Here is a 23,476-nt window from a genome sequence, read left to right on the forward strand (position 1 = left end):
GGGATTAAGAGGTACAAACTGCTAGGTATAAAATAACTAATCTGCAAAGATACATTGTACAGCACAGGGAATATAGCCAATATTTTATAATAACTATAAGTGGAGTATAACCTTTAAAAATTGTGAATCACTATATTGTATACCTGTAACATATATATTGTACATCAGGTATACTTCAGTGTTTTAAAAAGTTGGAAAGAACAGTGGAAAATACAAGTTTAGGATGTACAGTGTGCAGAAGAGGCAGCAAGGAATGGGTGAACATTATACGTAAGGCTGGAGATCAGGCCACCAACAGAGAAGAGTCACTTCCACTTTTGAAAAATGAGTAGACGTTCAGCAGTGAAGCCAGCAGAAGTCGTCATGTGTGTAGCCAAGTGCAGCCCAGGGTGACACCTCGGAAGTCCCTGTGTATCACTGAAGGCATCTAAATTTGACTCTAAGGCACCAGGGAATCATTGAAGGACTAACAGGGACAGTGGCAAACAGGATTTGGCTTCTGGGACCATTACTCATAAAATTTTAAAAGGAAGCCTGCCCAGAATGAGGGAAACTGAAATGAGGCTTTTGCAATCCAAGCAAGAAGCAAAGAAGGCTTGACTTAAGTGTGACAGTAGGGAAGGCTAGTAAGGATGTATAAGAGTCAAATCAGAGGGGTTTAAATACTAATTTGGCAAATGAAAAGAGAGAAGGCTCTACAGGGAGTCCCGGAGTCTCAGCTGTGGTGACCAGACAGGCAGTCAGCACGCATGGCACAGGGTGCAAGGGAAGAGTGGTCTTGCCTGTATTTGTTCCTTCCCGGTAGATGCAGGTGCATTGCACAGGAGTCTCCTATATATGCTAAGCTCGTTTACACTTTCAGCCTTGCTCCTATAATTTTTCCCACCTGTAAAGCCCTCCTCACTCCTGACACTTCATACCTCTCTGAAAAACTCAAGTTCCTAGCTTAGGCTGCTGTTAAATGCAGGGGTCCCAAACATGGGACGTCTACTGATGGCAGATGAGTGTGGGCTCAAGAGTCAGAAAAACACACGTTCAAGTCCTGGGTCTTCTACTTCCTATATCTCTGGTTAGGTTATTTTACTTCTGGATACTTCAGTTTGTTCTTACCTAAATGATACCTGCTCACAGGGTTACTGTGAGGAAATGCCCAGTACATAATAAGCAGTCAATAATTCTTAGTTAGTATATCTAAATTAAATGTTACATTTTAAAATTTTATTTACCCCACTTTAATCATGAAATAGCAAAAAATATAGACTGGTAATTCTTTCCTGAAGACAAGAGTTCAGGGGACATAACAGAGGTGAATCTTCCAGGTTCATCTAACAGCATATTCAGAAGATCAATTTAGTAAGTATTTCCTGAGCTCCTGCTATGTGCCCAGAGAGAAATACATGAAGCCTATTAAGTTTATATGAACTAACTCAATTTATCTTCACAACAATCCTGAGAAGTAGGAACTAGTTATAGAAGAGGATCTGGAGTCATAGGAATGAGCCAAAGTGACCTGCCAGGATTTTAACCCAGCACATCTGCTCCATTTCAACCATAGGGTGACAGAAAATCAGATCAAGGTGAGATTGGGGTGGGTGGGTAGCATTAAAGGAAGTTCCCTGGAGCTGGTAGGATGAAAGGGGTCTAGAGGTTTGAGCAAGGTTAAGAGACTGAGAGAAGAGAGGTTGTTCCAGATGAGGGAGATGGGAAGGATATGACCATATTATTAACAGGACAAAAAAGCCCAGAATTTTCAAAAACATGTTCTGTCTGAGGAATAGTAATGAGGTTAGCCTAGCAGGCTCACCACCATCAGCTGCATTCCCAGGTCCCTCGCACACTGTTGAGCAATGCCAGAGGGCACCACATTCTATGGGGTGTGGGTACCGCAGCCTTGGAGTTCCCATTCCAATGGCCCTCGTTCACTTCTCTCTATCCATTTAACAGGACCATCACCACTTCCCTCTTTTTATGCCTTAAATCCCTATTTCAAAACTTTCTACTCTCCTCAAGTCATTACACCTGGAATTATTTTCTCTGCAATTCCCCCAACATCCAACCTCTCCCCTCTATTGCTCTTTCCTCAATTTCAGCCTCATCATAACTGTCTGCACTGTAGACCAGGAAGCTGATCTTCACTCCTTTGTCGTAGATTAATTAATCACATGAGTGTGGGTGCGCTTCTGGGCTCTCTGTTTTGTTCCACTAGTCTATGTGTCTGTTTTTGTGCCAGTACCATACATTCTTGATTACTATAGATTTGTAGTATACTTTTGTGTGTGTGTGTGTGTGTGTGTGTGTGTGTGTGTGTGTATTTGAAGTATAGTCAGTTTACAATGTTGTGTCAATTTCTAGCAAAAAGCATAATGTTTCAGTCATAAATGAACATACATATATCCATTTTTATATTCTTTTTCACCGTAAGTTACTACAAGACATTGAATATAGTTCCCTGTGCTATATGGTGTGAACTTGTTGTTTACCTATTTTATATATATTAGTTAGTATTTGCAAATCTGGAAGTCAGGGATTGTGATACCTCCAGCTTTCTTCTCATTTCTGAAGATTGCTTTGGCTATCCGGATTCTGCTGGAATCCATACAAATTTTAGTTCTATGAAAAATACCATTGATATATTGATAGAAATTGCATTTAACCTTTAGACTGCTTTGTACATTTTAACAATATTAATTAGTCCTATCCACGAGCCCTATGTATCTTTCCATCTGTTCATATCATCTTTAATTTCTTTCATCAGTGTCTCATAGTTTTCACCTCCTTGGTTAAATTTATTCCTATGTATTTTATTCTTTTTGATGCAATTGTAAATGGGAGTGTTTCCTTAGTTTCTCTTCTGATAGTTTGTTATTAGTGCATAGAAATGCAACATATTTCTGTGGCTTGATTATATATCCTGCAACTTTACTGAATTCATTTATTATAATAGTTTTGGGGTGAAGTCCTCAGGGTTTTCTATGTGTACTATCATGTCTTCTGCAAACAGTGGCAGTTTTAATTCTTTCTTTCCAATTATTTGGGTGCCTTTTATCTCTTTTCCCCTCTTGGAATGCCAAAGACATAGTTTTAGTGGATGATCCCAGTTAGGAGGGAAAGTAAAGAAAGGAGAATGAGCCAAGGAGAGAGAGAAGGTTCAGTTAAATGAATAAGTGGATTTATCTAAAACTGAGAAGTCATGGCCTAGCCACTAGAATCAAACACAGCTCTTCAGAGCTGCATGAGAGGTACCTGAAAAGAACTTGAATAAACTAAAAATTAAATTAGCTCTGAAAATTCAACAAGGCTAAATACATGTGCGCGTGGAATAAGATGAATAATGTAAATCACCTGATATCCATATTTAATTGAAATAAAAATAGAATATTATTTTGGAAAAGAAGATACTGCAAGCTTTATAAACAGCCCTGATGACTTCTGTCTATAGCCCTTGGATAGACTTCCTCAACATAATTATATGGTAGCTGCAAGTAAGTAAAGCATCCTGTGCCTCTCCACTCCATGCCTTTGTTGTTTGAGTTTTATGGGTATTTATGACAATGGGAGAACTCGGCATCTTTTCTGCAGGCTGCAGCTCTTAGCTTGGAAAATAAGAAAGTGACTCAGAGAGAGAGGTGGCACTATCGCAAGAGTGTGAGAGGAAAGAGGCAGGGTAAATGCTGAGCGCGCCATGAGTTTTTAAAGATCGTTTGTAAAGTCAAGTGACTAGAGCCTCCACGTGCAGGATTGACACCCTGCCAGGTTCCCTCTGATAAGCTCTGCCACTGATTCTCCTTGGCAAACATTTAAAAGACTATATACACAGGAAATTTGGGTGGGAAGAGTGAGAGAACAGGGTGCACTGAGATAGTCTCTGGAAAGATAGAAATGGGCTCAGATTCAGGGTAAATTTACAGGAGAAATATTTAACTGGAGATTATAAAATGCTAGAATGGACCTCCAGGAACTTCTTTACAAATCAATTAGACATGTCTCTGAATAAGTTAAGAGCAATCAGGTCAATACTTTTGTATACCAACTGCAGTGCACAGTGGAGGTATTATCTTGGAATTAAGGATTGTCTTGTTCAATTATTACAGTCCCTTCCAGTGCATTATTACATGGAATGGGAAAACAGTGGAAGTAAGGACAGATTTGCACCTATTCATTTATCAGGCACCGTGTTAGGCACTAGAATGCAAAAATGAACAAGTCAGAGCTCCTGCTTACAGAATGGTCACAGTCTAATAGGAAAAATATGAATGTAAACTGATCATGAAAGCCGAAGAGGAAAAAGTGTTATCATAGGAAAAAGCACAGATCAGTGTCACCTGACCTACATGGCTTGGGGAAAGGTGGGCCTCAAAAAGGCCTGGAGAAGAAGCCTACTAAACTGAGCCTTGCAAGTTAATAGAAGCTTTGTAGGTGGAGAAGGGAAGGCAGATGGTTTATGCAGAGGGCACTATGTAGGTGAAGGCCAGGAAGAATGCAGTCAGAGAAATGCAGAGAGTTCACTGAGACTCAGCAACAAGAGGAGACGGACGAGGTAAGCGGTGGGGGGGACCAGGAAACAGAGTCTTAACCTAGGAGATTGAAGATTTGGACAATATTCTAAAGGTGATGAAAAGTCATTGGAAGACTGCAAGGGAAGGTGTATTATAATTAGATTTATGCTTGAGGACGATCACTGTTTTCAACGTAGGCAAAGGATTAGACCAAAGTCAGGGGCGTTAGTGAGGAGAGTGCTACAACAATATGGGCGAGAGAACCTGAATAATTCTGCAAAGGCCTAACATGGTGATGTAAACAGCAGTAAGAATAGAAAGAAATAGATACACATGGAATAGAATCAATAGATTTGGTGTATGCAGATGTGTAGAAGGAGGGAGAGAAAGGAGTTGAAACGCTTGAACCACTGAGAAAGAAAGAGCCTACATTCTGGAATCTGCCCTGGGGTCAGAGCAAGGGTTGGCCACTGACTTTGTGATGTGAGCAAGTTAATTTGACTCAGTTTGCATGTCTGTGTAAAGGACTCTAATAAGAGGATCTATATCTCAAAGTAATTATTAGGATTTAGTGCAGAAATTCATATAAAGTCCTAGGCATGATGCCTGGAACATGGAAATAATGAATGTTATTATTAATTGGATAGTGTAATTTGCCTGAATGAAGACAATTAGTGGAGGAACGTATTTCCGGGGTGGTGAGCATGTTCAATTCAGATTTGCCCATGGTGTACTAGATGTGTCAACAGAATAGAAGGGTGCAGTTAGAAATATAGAATTAGAGTTCAGAAGAAGCATCTGTCCTGGAGATATAGATCTGAGAACAAATCAGGTTTGTGGAAGAATCTGGAGTAAGTAGATTACAGGAGGAAATTTTGTAGAATAGAAAGGAAACCCTGGAGTTGCTAGAATTGTGGGAGATTGGGATGGAGGGCCTATGAAATAAATAGAAGGAATTGCCAGGGAGGAAGGAAAAATAATGGGAGAGAGTAGAGTCACCAAGCCAAGCAAAGAGACTTTCAATAGCGGTCAATAAAGAAGCAAAGACAAGAACTGAAAAAGCACCCAAAACAGTAACCTTTGTGAGTAGCATTTCCATAGAGTGTTGGGGAAATAAATCAGATTTCACAGAGTCGGTGAATGAATTGATGAGGGGAAAAAAAAAACTGGAAAGAGAGTTAAGAGTAAATAGCTCTTTTAACAAACTTGATTATGAGAGAGAACAGTAATGACAGAGAGAAATAAGGCAGGGTATTTATGTTTGTTTTACTTGCATTTTATCTCTTAAGATGAAGAAACCTGAGTCTGTTTAAATCCTGATGGGGAAGAGCTGGTAGAGTGGGAGGAACTCTTTGTAGATGCACAAGCAAGACTCAGTGTTGAGAGAGCGCGGTTCCTGAGGATGCGAGAAGGGATGCCGGGAAGGGCGTAGGTGAGGCTGCCAGCCTTGGAGGGCGAAGGGGGCATTTCTTCTCCTTGTCAGCAGGGTTTGTGTCTAACTCACAGACCCATTTACAGTACCTAACATAGTGCCTGGCGCAAGGACGTAGCCAATAAATGCTTGTGAAATGAATAAATGAATAAGTGAGTGAATTAAAGAAGGAGTGAATATGCTACAAGGACAAGAGATAAGGATGAGCGTGTTGCCGATCAGTTTTAAGTTCTGGGGCAGAAAGTGGTGAGTTCTCACAAGCTAATCTGTTTTCTCAGGAAAATAGAAAGGAAAGTCATCAACTGAGATTGAAAAGGCAATGGAAGAGGGAGGGGACGTGGCAGTTCATTGTGGGAAATGGGAAAGGGAGATGACAGGTAGAATGATAACGTTCCTGTTTAGAAAAACAGTAGTAAGTTACAGGCGGGGGGGGGGGGCAGGAAACAGAGTCTGAGTTTCTTAGTGACATCTAAATACTTTGCCATGGGCCTCTCCTGGGACTTACTCCCAATAAACACCTTCCCCAGCAAATTAGGAAAATTCATCTCTTGGTTGACAATCGGAGGCCCTGATCCTGAAGGTCTTTACGCGTGGTGTCCATTTAGATGAGCCATTTCATTGTCCTCAAGGTTGCTTCTCTTTCTGTTGCAGCAAGTGACACACCCACAACCGGTGTAATTTCACATAAAGCACTTTATTCCTCCTCACTGAGGCAAATATGACAGGGGCCAGTCAAATCAGATTTGATGCATTGCCACAGGGCAGGGATTGCTACACCTGCCAAAATTCCCTTCTGAAGCCCTGCCTCCAAATTGGTAGGGGCCAGGTTCCTCAATAAATCCCTGCCTCAAAAACATTGTGAACAGGACCGGCTCATGAGCAATAACCCCTTCCTCACCATCTAGAGCCAGATCTTTTCTTTATCAGCATCTTCAGCTCACATGCTTACTGTTCAGTCTGTTTTTCCTTCCCCTCAAATGTCTTGGCTCTTTCCACTTTATCTTTAAAGGATTTTGGAAACACACTTAAAAGCAATTAGCCTTGGGACAAAAGCAACACACTCCATTTTGCACACAGTCCTTGACTCGACTTTGCTATTGACTTTATCTCAGAGAGAGGGGTATCATGAGGTGCGAACATCCTTAATAAACAGGGGTCAACACGATCGAGGGTGCTTGACAGTTCTCATTCATACACAAGCATACTGGGTTCTTGTGCCTCACCGAGACCCTTGAGATGCTAAAGGCAAAAGCCAGAGAGGGTCCACATAATGACACTTTTTTTTTTTTAAATCAGTGCCCCTCTTCACACTTCAGCATCATGCAGAATGTTTGTTTATTCCTTAGGGAGGCTCTCCCATCTCAAGAAGTCTGTGCCAGCCACTCAAAATCCAGTGCAGACCCAAAATTCAGACAGGTGGAAAACTGTTGTTCTTCACCGTGGCTTTTAAGCTAATGAATAACAGTTTCTGTTGCTGGCTCCTCCCCAACTCCACCCATTTCCTCAGAATAATTAATCAAGAGTAGTTATTAAATCACATCAGGCTTATTGTCCCCATCCTAAACATGCTTTCAAATGGACACTTATCCGTGCATATATCACAAACAGAAAAAGCACTCGAACTTTTTTTTGTAATCATGAAGACTGAGTCACCAAAAGAAAACTCATGGTCATATTAAGCTCAGTCTGAAGACAGACTTCTGGCCTGTGACAGTATGAATTATCTTCTCAAATGATTTTTAATGGCCATTAAGCTGCTCTTGGTAGCATTTAAGGAAGGCACACTCATTTTTGCAAATTGATACCTAAATGTAAGCCCACCTCCAGACAATGCTGCTGTCTTTCAAAGTAAAGCTATTATCATTAGAATGCTATTTATTCAATAAGGTCACTTTCTGCCTCAGCTAAACTGACCCAGTACAATTCCAACATTAAGGATAGAGCCAAGTTATTTAGCAACATGGAGGAAGATGAAGCATTCTTTCAAAAACACCGATAATTTATCATAAAGACAGCTTGAAGCATGGTGATTAGCAAGGATAAAATTCACAAAACCATTTTCCCTAAAGAGAAATAGAAATGTCTGCTTTCAGAAGTAAAACATCTTGGTAAACCATTACGTAGTAATGCCAGGAGAGACAGTCTGCACAAAAGCCTGTGTAACGAGTAGTGATTTCCTTGTGTACTAACTAGCCTGTGTTTCATGGATGGTCCACGTTTACCATCATCATAAAGATTTGAACATATTACATCTTAGTAATGTATTATAAACTTAGCAACCTTTTTTTCCACCCCAAAAGCCCTGAGGAGCAGGACAATTTCCCTTCAATAGCAGAAGCACATCTCAACACAGATTCTAAAGAGGAGGCAACATTGCTGGCTCTCCAGGAGCATGGAGATTTCTGAAAATTCCAAGAGATTCTTACAACCCTTGTCAAAGCCCCCACCCCAGTTTAAGTCACTGTTCAAATATTCTAGCTTATTCTTCAGTAAATATCATTCCCCAGGTCACTTGTCTCGTCTTCCACCAATGTAACTGGGCAAGTAGCGTGTGCCACTTGCCTAGGTGTCAGTGGTTTATTAGCCTTCCTGATAGGTAATATTACTGAGCTCTTTCTACACTGAGCCAGGGGTGGTTCTGGGGGACGTTCACACATCATCTCCTCTGCACCTATGACATAGATATAATTTCTCATCTCAGTTTTAAAGGTGAGAGGTTTGATATTTAGCAACATTAAGCTCAGGGTCCTAGTCAGAAAATGGGAGAGCAAAGGGTTTAATCCTAACTTCTAATCCAAACCCTCCAATAGCAGTGCTATGTTCTACTTCTTCACATACCTGCGCCCAGAACCAGGATCTCAGAGATGAGGTACAGAATGGGCCATATCTGCCTAAGGAAAAGGGAACTTCTTCTTACATATGTGAGAGTTAAACTGATTATTTATTCCACAGAATGCACTGAACACCTGCTTGAATGTTCCAGGCACTGTTTAGACCTTGAGATCACACTGATGAACAAATAAGACAAGAAGCCCTGTCCCGTGGAGCTTACATTCTAAGGAGGAAGAAGGGAAACAAGCAATAAATACACAGAGCATGTAAACAAATAGACATAGTGTATCGGATTGTGACATATCAGATTGTAGAGAAAAATTAAGCTGATGATGAGGAAATGAAATGCTGAAATTGGAGGGGTATGATTTTAAACAGGATAGTCAGGGATATCAAATGATAGCTCATTTTCCGAGTGCAGTGTTATTTGGATTCTATATGCTGGCATTAGTAAATGTCACTTATAAATCAGTGCCTGAAACGACAGGGTTTTTCCCATTGATGAAGTGTTAAAACACCAGGCTGGCCTACATAAGTCATGAGGCTTTTATGCACAGGAAGTATAGCACTAGTGATACTATTTAATTATATTTCATAAGCTTGTATAGTACTTATTCTAGAAGGCAATGCATTCTACATTTTAATTCAGAACTCAGACATTTTTCAGCGATGGGAACAGGGACCTGTAGGTAGGTTAGTGATTGAGACAGGCTTGTGATAAATGTTCCTTTGCCCAAATACCATCTTCATTTTTGGAAGAGGAAGTATAACAACCTCTATCTCTTCTTCTCAACTAGGGAATACGCGTTTCCTTTTTAGGGACAGGATAATAGACTTCCATTTTTTTCAGTGGCAGCCAGAGGGGTTAAAGTGCAGTTTGGGACAAACTGCCTGGCCCAAACCCCAGTTTTACCCCTTGTAAGTTGTACACAGGGTCCCTCGTTCATACCTTCCTCACGATGCTGTTGTCGAGATTCAATGAGTTCATATGTAAACAAAGCTCTTAGAACAGGACTTAATGCATAGTAAGTCATGAGTGTTTTCTATCATTAGTCTCAAAAATAGCTTTTGCTTTTCTAACATTTGTGGTGTTCCAAGCACCAGCATGAGGACTCAATATACCTCGTCTCATTTGTCCACACAAAAAACCTTGGGAGATGGGGTAAACTTTCTTTCACCATTTCACTGAAGAGAAAACAGACTCAGAAATAGTCTCAGCAGGACCCAAAGTCTAATAGCTGGTAGGTCGGGGGGCTGGGATACCAACACAGAGTAACCACTGTAAAAGAGGAGACTTTGACATTAGTAAATTAGGAGAGTTTGACATAAAAACCAAGGGACTGACTTGCTTAGGGCCAGGAGGGCCCTAAGTGTGTAAATGCACCTTCTCCAGCTGGCTCCTGAGCTGGTGTCTGCATCGCTCCTGACTTAACCACCCATAAGAGTGCATATCTCCTGAAAAAAGTATAGCTCCCAGGATTATTGAAAGTGCAGTGTTACCATTACATTTTTAGATGATATTTTTTAGAGAGAGAATGCTAACCATGATTCTGTCATAAAAGAAATCAAATTTGAAATCAAATCTTTGGTCCACAGGCTAAGAGCCAGCATTATTTGGTTCGTATTTCTCATCAGCTCTGTTCACAGTTAGATGAAGAACTTGAAAAAGATTAATCATAAATCGCAACAATGGCTTGAAATAGGTTATATGCCATTTGTTGTTTTATTTAAAGTGTTCAGCTCTTCGGGTGGTTGGCAAACTATGGTCACGGCCAAACCCAGTTCTACTGCTTGTTTTCCCAAATAAATTTTTAATGGAGCACAGTCATGCCTGCTCATTGTGTGCTGCCTGTGGCTTCTTTGGCATTGCAATGGGAGGGCCGAGTAGTTGGGATAGAGACTACATGTCCCATAAAGGCTAAAATATTATAATTTTATAAATGTAATCTGGCCCTTTATAGAAGGATTGCTGAGCCCTGAACTATTCCTATTTAAAATTTTATTTGTAAAAATATTATATACTTAGTTCAGGCACAGGTGCTCAAAAATAAATGATAAATACGTATTAAATAAGTACATTTGAATTCCACAAAATTACCCAAAACAGGAACGGTCAAGCTTATCACAGGAAGGCCAGGTTAGCAGCCCATGTACTCCCTGCCTTCGTCTTGATTCTGTATCCCGTAAGGGAAATGCTTGGCCCATTACATGGACGAATCCTTGATTCCAATAGGCGCAAAAAATACAAATTTAAGATGCAGAGTGAGTCTAGAGAAATAGTTTTCTACAGCTTCATGAGTGACAGAGAGGCCACAGATGACTAAATGTGACAGCAGCAGGTAAGACAGAACAGGAGTGGCTGTCAAAGTGAGATTTAGGTCTTTGGGAGGCAACCCTCACCTTACTTTCATATACATTACATTAATAGAGTATCAATCCACATTCAGCAATGGGAAATGAAGTCAGCATAAATCATACTGAGCTAGCATCTCCTTAGTTCTTTATATTTCCTGCATTCCTTATAACAATATATCCAGCAATGTTTTATCTCCACAGACTGTTGCCCAGAAACTTTTCTTCAGCATCATTCTAGTCTGACCTATCATGACCCTTATGGAGACTGAATTTTTACACATTGATTTTAATTTTTAACTTCAAGAATTTTTTGATATCAAACCCTGCTTCAGGGGCTAGAGACAAAAATATGCGCTACACATCACTCCCACCATCAAGACTGCAGGTACCAGAAAAGAAACCAGACCCAAAATAAGAATGTCATTGCAATTATGGCTGGAAGCATCAACCAACCAAGTGGAATTCCATGAAGGAAGCAAAACTTAGCATAGCATTAGTAAGTTAGTTCCTCATTTCTTTATCTTTCCTGAACATTTATTGCACCTGCTCGGTGCCAGACCTTCCTGTTGTTCCTTGCATGTAAAGTAGGGCGGGGATCCTCAGGGGCCATCATTCTAAAGACAAAAGAGAGACCATAAACAAATAGCCAAATGAAGCAACAGGATCCTTCCAGAATGTGATTCTTAGTACAGATGAAATAAGCAGGGAAATATGAGAGAAAGTAACTTAGAAAAGGGTCAGTACCCACCACCCTCTCTAAAAATATTAACTTCTCTGAATCTCTGTCTCATTATCTATGAAGAGAATACCTACTTCATAAATACTGTAAAATAATTCAATAAAGACCCTGGTACTATGGTGAAGAGGTGGGAAATCTCACTGCTCTAAATTAGCTGTTGTTTATTGAGGACCATATTCTACACTAGTCCTTTACATAAATTACTTCATTCGTCCTTCATGCTTATTTCTATTTCACGATGAGTATATTGAGGCTTAGAGGTGTGACACGGTCTCTCTCAAAGCCCAGAAAGTAGAAAGAGGCAGAACCAGAATCAGAATCCAGCATGTCTGGCTCTGTAACCTGTTCCCCTAACCACTACACCAATAGTTTCTGGGCAATATCATGGAAAAGAGACTCTATAAAGACTTAATAATTGGTAGTGTCAAGCCTCACAGCACAGGGTCAGTCTGCCATGGTTTGCATCGTACACTTTGCCAACAGGCAAAAAGCAGAGCTGTTAGGCAAACACAGGGTGACAAAGCTAGCACTGCTCACCGAGGATGCAGACTTCAGGACAGGGTAAGGAATAGAACATCCCCTTGTATTAGGAAAGTAGAGTATATGCTGCAGTGTGGTTTCACATCCTCCTTGCAATTGATCTTCAAACATGTTTTCCTCTATTAAATGCAGACACCAAGGGTCAGAATGCTGTGAGTGGTAATGAGTGTGAGGCTAAGATTTCAAACCACATCTTCGGATTCTAAGACCCACGTTTAATACATCAGAAAGTTAAAGTCAGTGGAATATATTGAATTTAAGCCTTGCTGAAGGAAAGAAACACCCCTCTCCCACCTTGGCTATCTCTAGGGGTTCCTTTGGGGACAGGTAGGAAATTAGCTCTGGAACTCCAGACCGGTCCAAGCATGGTCCAGGCTGTCTCTCCAGGGAGAGACACGGGTAGAGAACGAGGTGGCTGCTTCCCAGGTGCTTTCAGCCCCGTGATAAGGGGCTTTGTCCAAGACCTTTAGAGGCAAGACAACTAAATGCCCACCAACAATTTGGCAGCCCTGAGAGCCTGACTTCTCTTTAGAGATCACCTGCCTTCCCCTCCATCATTTGTATTTTACATCTTAAAATATTCTCATTGATTTCCCATCCCCTGCTGGGTGAGCAGCTGAGGGATCACTTGTCTGCATTACAGTCTGCAATGTCACCCGTATGAGGCCAGGGAAGCACAGGGGAGAGATGTGACTGGGAAATAGCTCCCTCTGAATGGATCAATATCTTCACAGAAGTGTTGCAGGCAGTCACTGGATTCCTGGCTCAGAGCCAGCCAAGATGCCTCATTCAGAATTTCTAAGATCTGGTTCCAGTGAGAAAAATGATCAAAGGAAGTAAACAAACCCTAGGCACACAGGTAAGAAAACCAAAGCGAGGCATGAAGGCCAGCTTTCCCACGTGCCTAGCCGTTTGCCCATGATTTACCTGGAAGAGGGAGCACAGAGAAGGCTAAGTAGCACGCTCACCCCACAGCAGACGAGCCGCAGCGCTGTTCCAGCAGGGCTCACGAAAGAATTCAGACTGATACTTTGTTTTCTAAGTTGAGATGTTGTTACAATTTGAATCCCAATTGTGGCAGCTGAGCTTTTCCCTTCCCAGCTTGTTTCCAAATAGCCCCCTCGTGTGAACAAGAAAACATCCAAGCAACAGGAGGAGAAGCCATCCCTTCATCACACACAATTATCAGACTCTAATCAATACCGAAACCTCCACGCGGCAGCAGTTGCTAGTGTTGTGGCAAGTTTTGCATCTAATCCTCGAGTCTAGCTGCAGATGTTGCCTACCACAACGGCTGCTTTCTACTCTCAGCAGGGGAACCCTGAATCAGAAACATTCAAAAAAGATGTTGCATCAGGATTTAGTGTGACCAGGATTATCTTTGTTAGGTGCTGAGACATAAACTCTTGGGTAGAACTAAGAATTGGATTCTCAGTCTCCCTTCTCCTCTTGCACATGCAAGCCTTCACTTCCAACCTTGAAATACACGCTTTGTGTTCTGATTTTGCGGACTTCAGGAAAAAAGTATTTCTTCCCCCAATTCAAGGTATTATAGTAAAGAGGATAAAGAGACTTTGGAGTCAAATATACATGTCCTTAAAGTGTAGCTTTTCTTCCTTAGCGTGTGACTTTTCTCAGCATCCGTCTTATTCTTTGTAAAATGCAGAAGTCGGGCCATTATGAAGAGAATACCAAGCACATTGCCTGGTATGTGGTAGGCATTTCATAAATCTTAATTCTCTTTCTCTCTTTCATCTGCCAATTCATGTGGCTCAATTGGAATTCCTTTCATTTTCATCCAGTTTTCCTCATTCTAGGTTGAAACATGTTGAGAAATACTGTACAGTCCCCATCTAACACAGACTCAGACAGTCTCAGAAAGCGAGGCTTACAGGCACTCAGGGTCTCTCTTACCCTGAGAGGCGTGGGTACAATTTAGCCCTGAAACCTGGTTCTTCTCACCAGGACAGCTCAACATTCCATCACTTGTCCCCCCACTCTTCATGTATTCCTGCCTCTCTCGACCTTTGCTTGTGAAAGAAGGTACAAGCTTTGCAGGTTCGTCCTGCAGCAGAGTTGGGTACAGAGCTCTGCCCATTTTCCATAAGAAGTTAACTCACACTGGTATTTGGTGATACTCAGTGGTTATTCTGGAGAACCAGAGGTGTCACAGTGGAAGGGTCACATTTTGTTCTAGACAGAAATATGTTGTCCTGTGACTCTAGTCCTCCTCCTTGCTCCTGTATCTTAACCAAAAGCAGCACCAACTTGTGGCTCAACTGGCATATGCAGCCTCCCCGGGTTGTAGAGCCCAGTGTCCTGTCTCCACAAATGTCTCACTCAGGAAATAGCTTTCTTTGACGAGTCTACCTTCCTCAACACCCCTAGAATTGTGGAGAAACATTTTTTCCAGGTTCACTGGATATACCACACTTACAAATTTTCACTTAAAAAAATCTCATATCACCCTTTTTTCACTTACTCCCTACTTCTCCTTCCTCAGGTATCACCAAATACAACCACAGTTTCTCTGCTGTGAATCTCTGCTAATATTTTTATGGACCTTTTAAATCAGAGTAGAGCCCAGAAAACACTCCAGAATTCTTGCCAGAATGGCTCTTCTGAATAAAACATTTAGATATAGTCCTTGACAGGTGGAGTCAAGAATCCTGCATTAGCATCCCTGTGTGGCTTCTTGTCAAGAAATCTGCAAGTAATCTACAACAGAGGATCTGACAGTCCATGATCTCTCCACCATGAATCACCACTCAGACTTTATTCACTTTTATTATATTTTAACTGATTTTGAGTTGATTCCAAGCCCTTTTCCGGCTCCATTATTCACTTTTTAAACTCCATCAGTGATCTCACTCTGATATGAAGCACCCCACAGTGATTGTAACTGTCTTTTTAAAACTTTCTGGGCAGACACTGGGTCAAAACAAAGTAGAACAAGCTGCAAGTGGATAATTCCCAAGCCCCCCAGTCAGTGTAGAAGTGTGGCTAAATTCAGAACTGTCTAGTCAAGTTTATCCTTCAGTTGGCTCAATTAATGTAACAAAATGCAAAGGGTCATCAATCACATTGATCACAGGTCATCTGAGAGCAAAATATTCCCAGTAACAGAACACTTTGTTAATATGCAGCAAAGCAGGAGAACGTGGAGAGGCTCCAAACACAGAACATACTGTTACCCTTCAAAGGATGGCATTAGAAGATTAAAGGCTAACTGTTGTATCCATTAACCAAGAAAATGTGTCCAGAAGGAAGTACACTTCTGAAAACAGGAATATTCCAGCCAGAAGTGCAAGAACTAGAGCACTTCGCTCATTTAAAGAGCCCTACACCCATGCCTACCTCCACAGTTATAATTCTAACATTTGCAAAAAGGAAGTATTTACTCAATAGTAATTTAACTGTGCATTGAACACGTATTACATTACAGGCATATGTATGAGAGACTTCTCCCAACCTGTTGTGCAACAGAGATCCTGTGAAAGTTAGTTGTTGATTTACTTTGTTCATGGAGCCAAAAACAGAGCTTTAAGCATCATAGAATGTGGGATACGATATGGATAAAGAGCCTCTTCACAACTTAGTTACCTGCTATGATGCTCCTGATGATCATTCATTATAAAAGTGATAAATAGTCTTCAAATACGTTTACTGATGTGGTGGCCCCTCCTGTTACATGGCTTTGCCTTTTTAGCTCTAAGAAAGCGATTTTAGATTGCCCTGAAATTTTAGCCATTCTTTCACTAATGACAGCCAGACATTTGAATAGGCATTGGTACTGCTTATTAAATAATTTTTGTCTGATCATTTTTTTTTTAAACTTCTGTAGATTCACTTTTTAAAATGACAGTACTCCTGAGAAAGGATTCAGTTATTTGGTTTCTTCTCAGTGATACCTCTATATCGTTCCATAACTCCATTTCTTCAACAACATTTCATTTATAATGAACTTTAAAAGAAAAAATAATAGTAGGTCGGGAAGCCAGGGTCCTGAGTTTAGAGGTGCACCATGTTCTTAGTTTGCTATAGGAAATAAAATAAACTCTAGTAATTTCTTCAACACTTCAAGACTGCATCACCTCTGTGAATGCAGCAATTAAGATGATTATCAGCAATCACTATGATTAGGAACTTAATCTATTCCTAAACTTTATCAGCATCCTGAGGGGTACTTATGCTCCAGGTACCATTTCTCTTTGCCTGGCCTTAAATCCCTGAATAACAAAACCCAGTTATGTGAAAATGATCACAGACATGTCTGAACATTGTATCATCATTAGTAACATATAAGTTAGATTTTCTTAGGATGTTCAAACTGGAGAGACTTTTGAGAGTAATCCAGATTGTACATTTACTAGCTCGGAATAATGAGGTTCAGACATAAGTCATGTGACCTGCCCCGTCTCCTCAGAGCTCAGAGATGGATGGTGAAACCGAGATGCTTGGACACCAGTTCCGGCTCCTTCTCCCATACCTACTGCACTTTGTCACTCATTAACATACAGAAGGCCTGTGCCTTATCTTTCAACGGAGACTGTCTGGATAATAGCAAGACCCATGACCATGCACAGAATCTTTTCTGAATCACACATAGAATCAAAACTCAAAAAAAATTTTTGAATCAGTACAAGTATTCCAACTAAATCTCCCAGAGTACTGAGGTATCAATCAATTCCTTATGATTTCCTAGGCACACTAATAAACTAATCTCGGATAATTAGTCAGAATGTCCTCAGAATCCAAGAACTTCTCATAAATGGTGTACTATTAATTTGGCTATAATCCTCAAAATTGAAGTTTCCGTTTTATTTTTTATTCCATTTTGTTACATTTGCATTTTAAATTTTCTTTAAATTTTGTTTTTCCTGTAGGAAATAGACTGGCAAGAAGGATTCCTATCTGCCTGGGTATGACAAATTTCTTCTCCCAAATCAGTGCTTTCTAAATATGGTATTCCAATTTGGAGCAAAGATCGTATGTGATTGCAGGGCTACCACTGGTTCCTGCAAACAATATTATCCTTTCCAAACATTTTATAAACATTATTTACAGCAATTACAAGGCTTCAACTTACCATATATGTTGATTTTTGTCATTATCTAGAAAGAAAACTAGACTTTGAGTTCAATAACTAACTTTGCTACTTATTTGTAAGTTGTATGACCTTATATCTCTGCTTCTTAGAACTCAGTTTCCATTCATCAATGAAATGGGAATAATAACACTTGTCCAACAGATCTCATAGGGATATGAGCACAAAACGGTTTAATGACAATGAAAATACTTTCTTAAATCCAAGGAATTAAACAATTAAACTGCTATCAGGACCTCATTTAGAATTCAGTGTATTGATAAGAATGTGGCCTTTTCTTCTGGATTTTCTTGATCTCTTAGATCATGTCAGGTTAAGAAAAAAGGGGCAGATACTGAAAAAGTAATTTTGTGTCTACACTTGAGAAGAGGCCAACCACACCACTTGTGCATTGGACTCTGTTCCCTGTTCCAGAACATAGCTCCTCTGTTGTCCTGTATCATAAAGTTTTCCCTCTCTGTGGGAGTGTTCCCTAAGCAAACAAAGATGCTGTAAAGTCTCATCTTTGAAAAAAATAGATGAACTCTTCATCTCCCTCTGGCAACCCTTCTGCTCTTCTACTCCTTTTTCTAGAAAAACCCTCAAAAGATATGTTTATAACACCCTCCACTTCTTCCATCTTCTCTTGAGCTCACTCCAAACCAGCTTGCCTCATAAATTAAAGTCTTTATTAGTCTAAATAAATAATAACTTTCTCCAAAAATACCCACTTCTTCTTACTCATGTTTTTCTTTCTTGTATTTATTCTCCAAGTTTCAAGAGCGGCTTAAAGTGGGTCCCAAATGTTTTAGTGTTACCTTTACTCTTTATCTTTCTTGAGTTCTAGTATATCTGTAAAGTCACTTGGTGCTTTTTACTAGGCATTGTAGTAATAATTATCAGAATTATTTCAAATGTTAAATGTTTAATATTCTTGAGTGCTTTATAACTGAAAAAGCAATGGGCAACCCAGAAATTCACCTTCTAGGCATATACCCAAGAAAAAGAAAAACATGCTCACACACAAAGACTTGTACATCGATGTTTATAGCAGCAGGATTCGTTATACGCAAAAAGTGGAAACTACCCAAATAAATGGATAAAGAAAAGGGGGTACATACACAAGATGGAATATTATTTGCCAATAAAAAGAAACAAAGTACTGACTGATACAACGTGGAAGAACCTGAAAAACATTACGCTAAGTGAAAGACAACAGTCATACACAAAAGACTGCATGATTCCATTCATATGAGATGTTCAAATAGGCAGCTACATGGAGACATAAAGTCTGTTTGTGATTTCCTAGGACTGGGGCAGGAGGGGGAAGGTGGAGAGGGACTACTAATGGACATCGAATTTCTTTTCGGGATGATGAGAATGTTCTAAAATTAGATTGCGGTAAAGGTTGCACAACTCAGTGGGTATGCTAAAAATCCTTGAATTGTACACTTTAAGTGGGTGAATTTAATTATATGTAAAGTATACCTCAATAAGGCAATATACAAGGTTAGCATCATTAGTCATAAGTCAGGTTGATAGCCCGCACCCTTGATGTGTTGTGTTAAGAATGGCAGTTCACCTCAGTAGCCTTCCTCCCCCCAAATCCATAACTTCATTCTAATATTAAAGATAACATCATCCCAACTCAAATTGAGTTGAGGGATGTTCTATAAAATGGCTAACCAGCACCCCTCAAAACTACCAAGACCATCAAAAATAAAGTTAGATAAACTCTGACAGCCCAGAGAAACCTAAGGAGATGTAATGACTAAACATAATGTGGTATCCCGGATGGGATCTCGGAACAGAAAAGGCACACAAGGGGAAAACTAATGAAATCTGAAGAAAGTGTGGAGTTGGCTAATTCTGTGTAAGAATTGTCACTATTGGTTCATTAACTGCAACAAGCAAATGCATCATACTAATGTATCATACTAATGTTACATCATTACTAATAATACATACTAATAATACATCATACTAATGTAAGGTGTTAGTAATGGGGGGCTTTGGCGTAGGGTATTTGGAAACTCTCTGTTTTATCTTTGCAACTTTTCTATAAATCTCACACCATATTTTAAAAGATAGTATACAAGCATTGGCTGATAGTTTTAGAACTTGTTGTAAAAATCATAGTACTAGTAATAGTGATAGTCAGTAAAACAAGTTTCCTCAGCAGCCTAGAGAATCTAATGACCCTCTGGTTTCTCACAGGCAGCTCATATGTGCAAAGTTGAGCTTGCATCCACTCAAGGAACCATACTCTTATCTAACAATTAGAAATCTATCCAATGCATACTTGTAAAAAAAAAATTTAAAGGAAAAAAATATCCCTGAATAGGGTCTTTATCTAGATGTTTTATAAAGATCACAAAATGATGTGTTCAGGACAGAGTTAAAACTCTCTTGTGAGAACTACATGCTGTTTATTCCACATAATTAAATACCATGAAGAGTAAAATATATATAATAGGGCTTGATTTTAAAGTTTCAAGCTGATCCTCATGAAAAAGATAACTCTTTGCCCTAGGGTCCAGGAACAGAGACCTGTCCAGCTTAGATCCTCCTGTTCCCAACCCACTCTTCTTCTCAACCATCTCTGTAGGCAGTTCTCTCTCTAAACACTGGGTTTTAATCAGTTGATTTTTACAACCTCTTTTTCTTGCCTTCAATATACTCTGCAGAAATGGCTGCCTGCTTCTTCACTGACTTTTTAGCTCCATGGAGCTGATGTTTTCAAACTCAACATGCTGCATCTCCTTTGGCAGCTGCATCTTTCCTTCTGACAGAGCAGAACGAGTGCCAAGCACCCCACAGAAGATGGCTTTTCTAATGGTTTCCACAAACTTCCTAGAGAAAGAGCTATCTCCACTTCTTTATGCGGTCTGCATGTGGAACTTGCACACCAAACTACTTCTGGTGTGCCCCACTATCTCGTGCCCCCAGATTGTCACACATTTCCAATCTCTGCAGGAACACTTGCCCTGCCTCTCTTTATCTTCCAATTTTGACTTAGCTGTCACTGAGACCAGCAAGCCCTTGGGGCCCCAAGTCTAGATCACGTGCTCTCATAAGCAAAACTTCCCTCTGTTTTAGCACTTATCACATTATATTATAACTGCCTACGAGATTATAAGATACATGAAGCCATTGGCAATGTCTTTTGGACCACTGTCGAATTCTCAAGAGCCAGGTCGTTGACTGGTACACAGTAGGAATGCAAATGAGCCTCCTAGAATAAATGGATAAATAAATTCCTTCCCAATCGAAAACATACGGTAAGGTCATTTTCCCTTGAAGATTGTTTCATGATGTTTCTCAAGGACCTTTACATCCTGGGGTGGAGGCTTCTGTAAAGAAGCAGCCTTTCACCTCATTGTATATCCCAGGCACTTCCCCAGCAAAAATATCAATGCTTAAAAACAATGGCCCAAAGATGTTTTCAAACTTGCATTTTTGTCACTTATTTGGAATAACAACAGAAATAAAACTTCAACAACCCACAGTGAAATTAATTCAGTATAAAAGACAATCTCCAGGACATTTCCTTTCTAGGTGTTTGCTCCTGTATTAAGAACTGTTAAATTCCAAGCTATGGCTACACCAAAAATGTGTGAACGTTTTAGAAAGTGATTAAACTCAATCAAAGATATTTGGAATTAACTAAAAATAATTACGAATGAGATTAAATGTTTTCTTGATCATCCCACTGGAGACGTAATTTCCTCTGGGTCAGTCTTAGAAGTATCATTGTATTTATTTCATTTCACACCTTCTTAATACTTTAAAAAATATATTTCAAACAAAAAGCTGAAATGTATTAAGGATTCATTTTACTAATTAATCAATCTCTATTTAAACGGTATTTTTTAAATTAAAAAATTAAGTGTTTCTAAAAATCCTCTAACAATATGTTGGGGAATTAAAACCCAGAAAAGGATCATGGTTACATATTTTGAAATAATTCTTTCCATGCCTGAATTTATTTAGCATTTATTGAGGCCTATCTTGTGTCACATACTATACTAAATCCCTGAGGAAAGAGAAGTGAATAAACTTTACTCATGTCCTGAAGAAGCTCACCATCTCTTGGACAGGTGGACAAATATAATCTTTGCAATAACAAGTTTGGAGAGTGATATCGAAGTATGTGTGGAGGGCTGTGGAAGCGCAGGGCAGAGATATTAACCTAAAAATAGATTGCTTTTCTTTAAGACAATGAAAATTGCTCCCCACTCACATTAAGTAAAAAGATGTAGGTAGATATTAAATGTGGATTCAGCATTTCACCTGAAAATTGTAGAGAAAAATAGACAGACAGATGAAATTCAACCTTTAAGTTCAGAAATTCAGCAGCAGTAATTATGTTGGAATTATACTTAGAAGAAGTTAAATGTTTTGGCAACCATATGGGGAAAACACAGTAGAAATCTCATCATGAAAATGCGACTTTCACAGGGAGGGCAAAGTATAAAGGAGAGAGCATGGGCTTTGGCTTAAGCAGACTTAGCTTGAATCATGGCTGTCACTTACTGGCCCTGTGTCTTTAGACCAATCACATACACTCTCTAAACCCCAACTTCTTCATATGCAAAATAGAGCCAATACTAGCTTACACATGGAGTTATTATAAGCATTAAATAAGAAAGTGTTTACATATCTTTATGATGGGCCATAATAAAGACTCAAATGTGATGCTGACAATCCAATTGTAAATCAAGCCAGGGATTCACATATAGGATGCTTAGTCCTTGGCAAGGAGTGGGAGGGTGTTGGCAAGTGTAAAGCAGCAACCTGACGTCAGAGAACCTGCAGGGGACAAAGGCAGGGTTGTGAGTGATGATGATGACGTCAAAGATGATAATTACTATGGCTCCTTCCAAAGTTCAGAATACTTATCACTGAATTAAGCCTTTAATTTCCTAGGGTCAGTTAAAGTATCTACTCATAAAACTAAAAGTCAGCTTAGGAGAAAGCAGGCTTCCATTAACCTCTTGACTGGTAGACCCTCCTTATTGCTGAAAGAAGTCAGAATGTCTGGAATGTTTCATCTGGTATTACGTGAACCAGTGTGAAAATCACACCTTCCCACTGAACAGCTTCCCTCCCCCAGTAAGCGAAGTATAAAATGTAATTGCCCTGCATGCACTGAGTCAGAAGAGCTCGGGAGCAGTGAGTGAGGGAGAACAGGGGGCTTGGGGCACATCTTTGGAGGGCAGGGAGAGCTTCAACAAAGTGTTAAAATGGTCCTGGGGGCAGAGGAAACACAGCAACTCCAGAGTAGGTGGATAGCTAAGAGGTGCCACTGCAACGAAGTTGTAGGAGTTCTTCAAAAGAAGACAGTAGTGGTTCAAGAAGAGATAAAGGCTATGTGGGCCCATAGGTGAGAAGAAGCCTTATAGTAAATGGTATTTGGAGAGCCAAGGAAGGAGACAATTACTATAGAATAAAAAGCAAAAGGGAGCATTACTCCCATAACACAGGGCTCATGGGGAGTTCTTGGGGTAGAAAAGAATGGTTAAGGGTAAGACAGAGTCCCAGTCTCAGCAGGAGGGCTGAGGGAAAGTAAGATATTCTAACACAGGGACTAAGATGGATTCTGTTATCAGGATTAGTACAAGGTTGGGAGCTGAATTTATAGTAGATATTAGTGACAGAGTAGGTGTCTATCTGTGGAATCCTTATTTATTTCTACACCACAGAAGTTTTAAAAGCTCTCTGTAAAAACAGGTTCCCTCTCGGTGCCAGAACTGTAGAGGCTGCTGGTGGGGGCTTCAGGGAAACAGCCGGTGGGGCTTAAGAGGGATGAAGGAGAAAGAATCAGTTCGTTCTGCTTGGGTAGTTTTCAAGATCAGAACATCTAGAAAGTCTGGGCTGAGGAAGCTGAAATTTTTCAAACTGTGAGAGACAAAAGATAACTGAAAGTTTATTCTTAAATGTGAAGAAAAGGTGAGTGAAGATGGGATGAGAGCCTAGGTCTCCCTGTGCTTATC

General features: G+C 40.0%; 1 protein-coding gene across 3 annotated transcripts in view; it reads left to right on the plus strand.

The window, feature by feature from the left end:
* TRHR (thyrotropin releasing hormone receptor) overlaps positions 1–23,476 on the plus strand; it is a 152,284-nt gene that overhangs the window by 117,884 nt on the left and 10,924 nt on the right. The window lies entirely within an intron of this gene.

Source organism: Camelus bactrianus, chromosome 25 (assembly GCF_048773025.1).
Source record: "Camelus bactrianus isolate YW-2024 breed Bactrian camel chromosome 25, ASM4877302v1, whole genome shotgun sequence".
NCBI lineage: Eukaryota > Metazoa > Chordata > Mammalia > Artiodactyla > Camelidae > Camelus > Camelus bactrianus.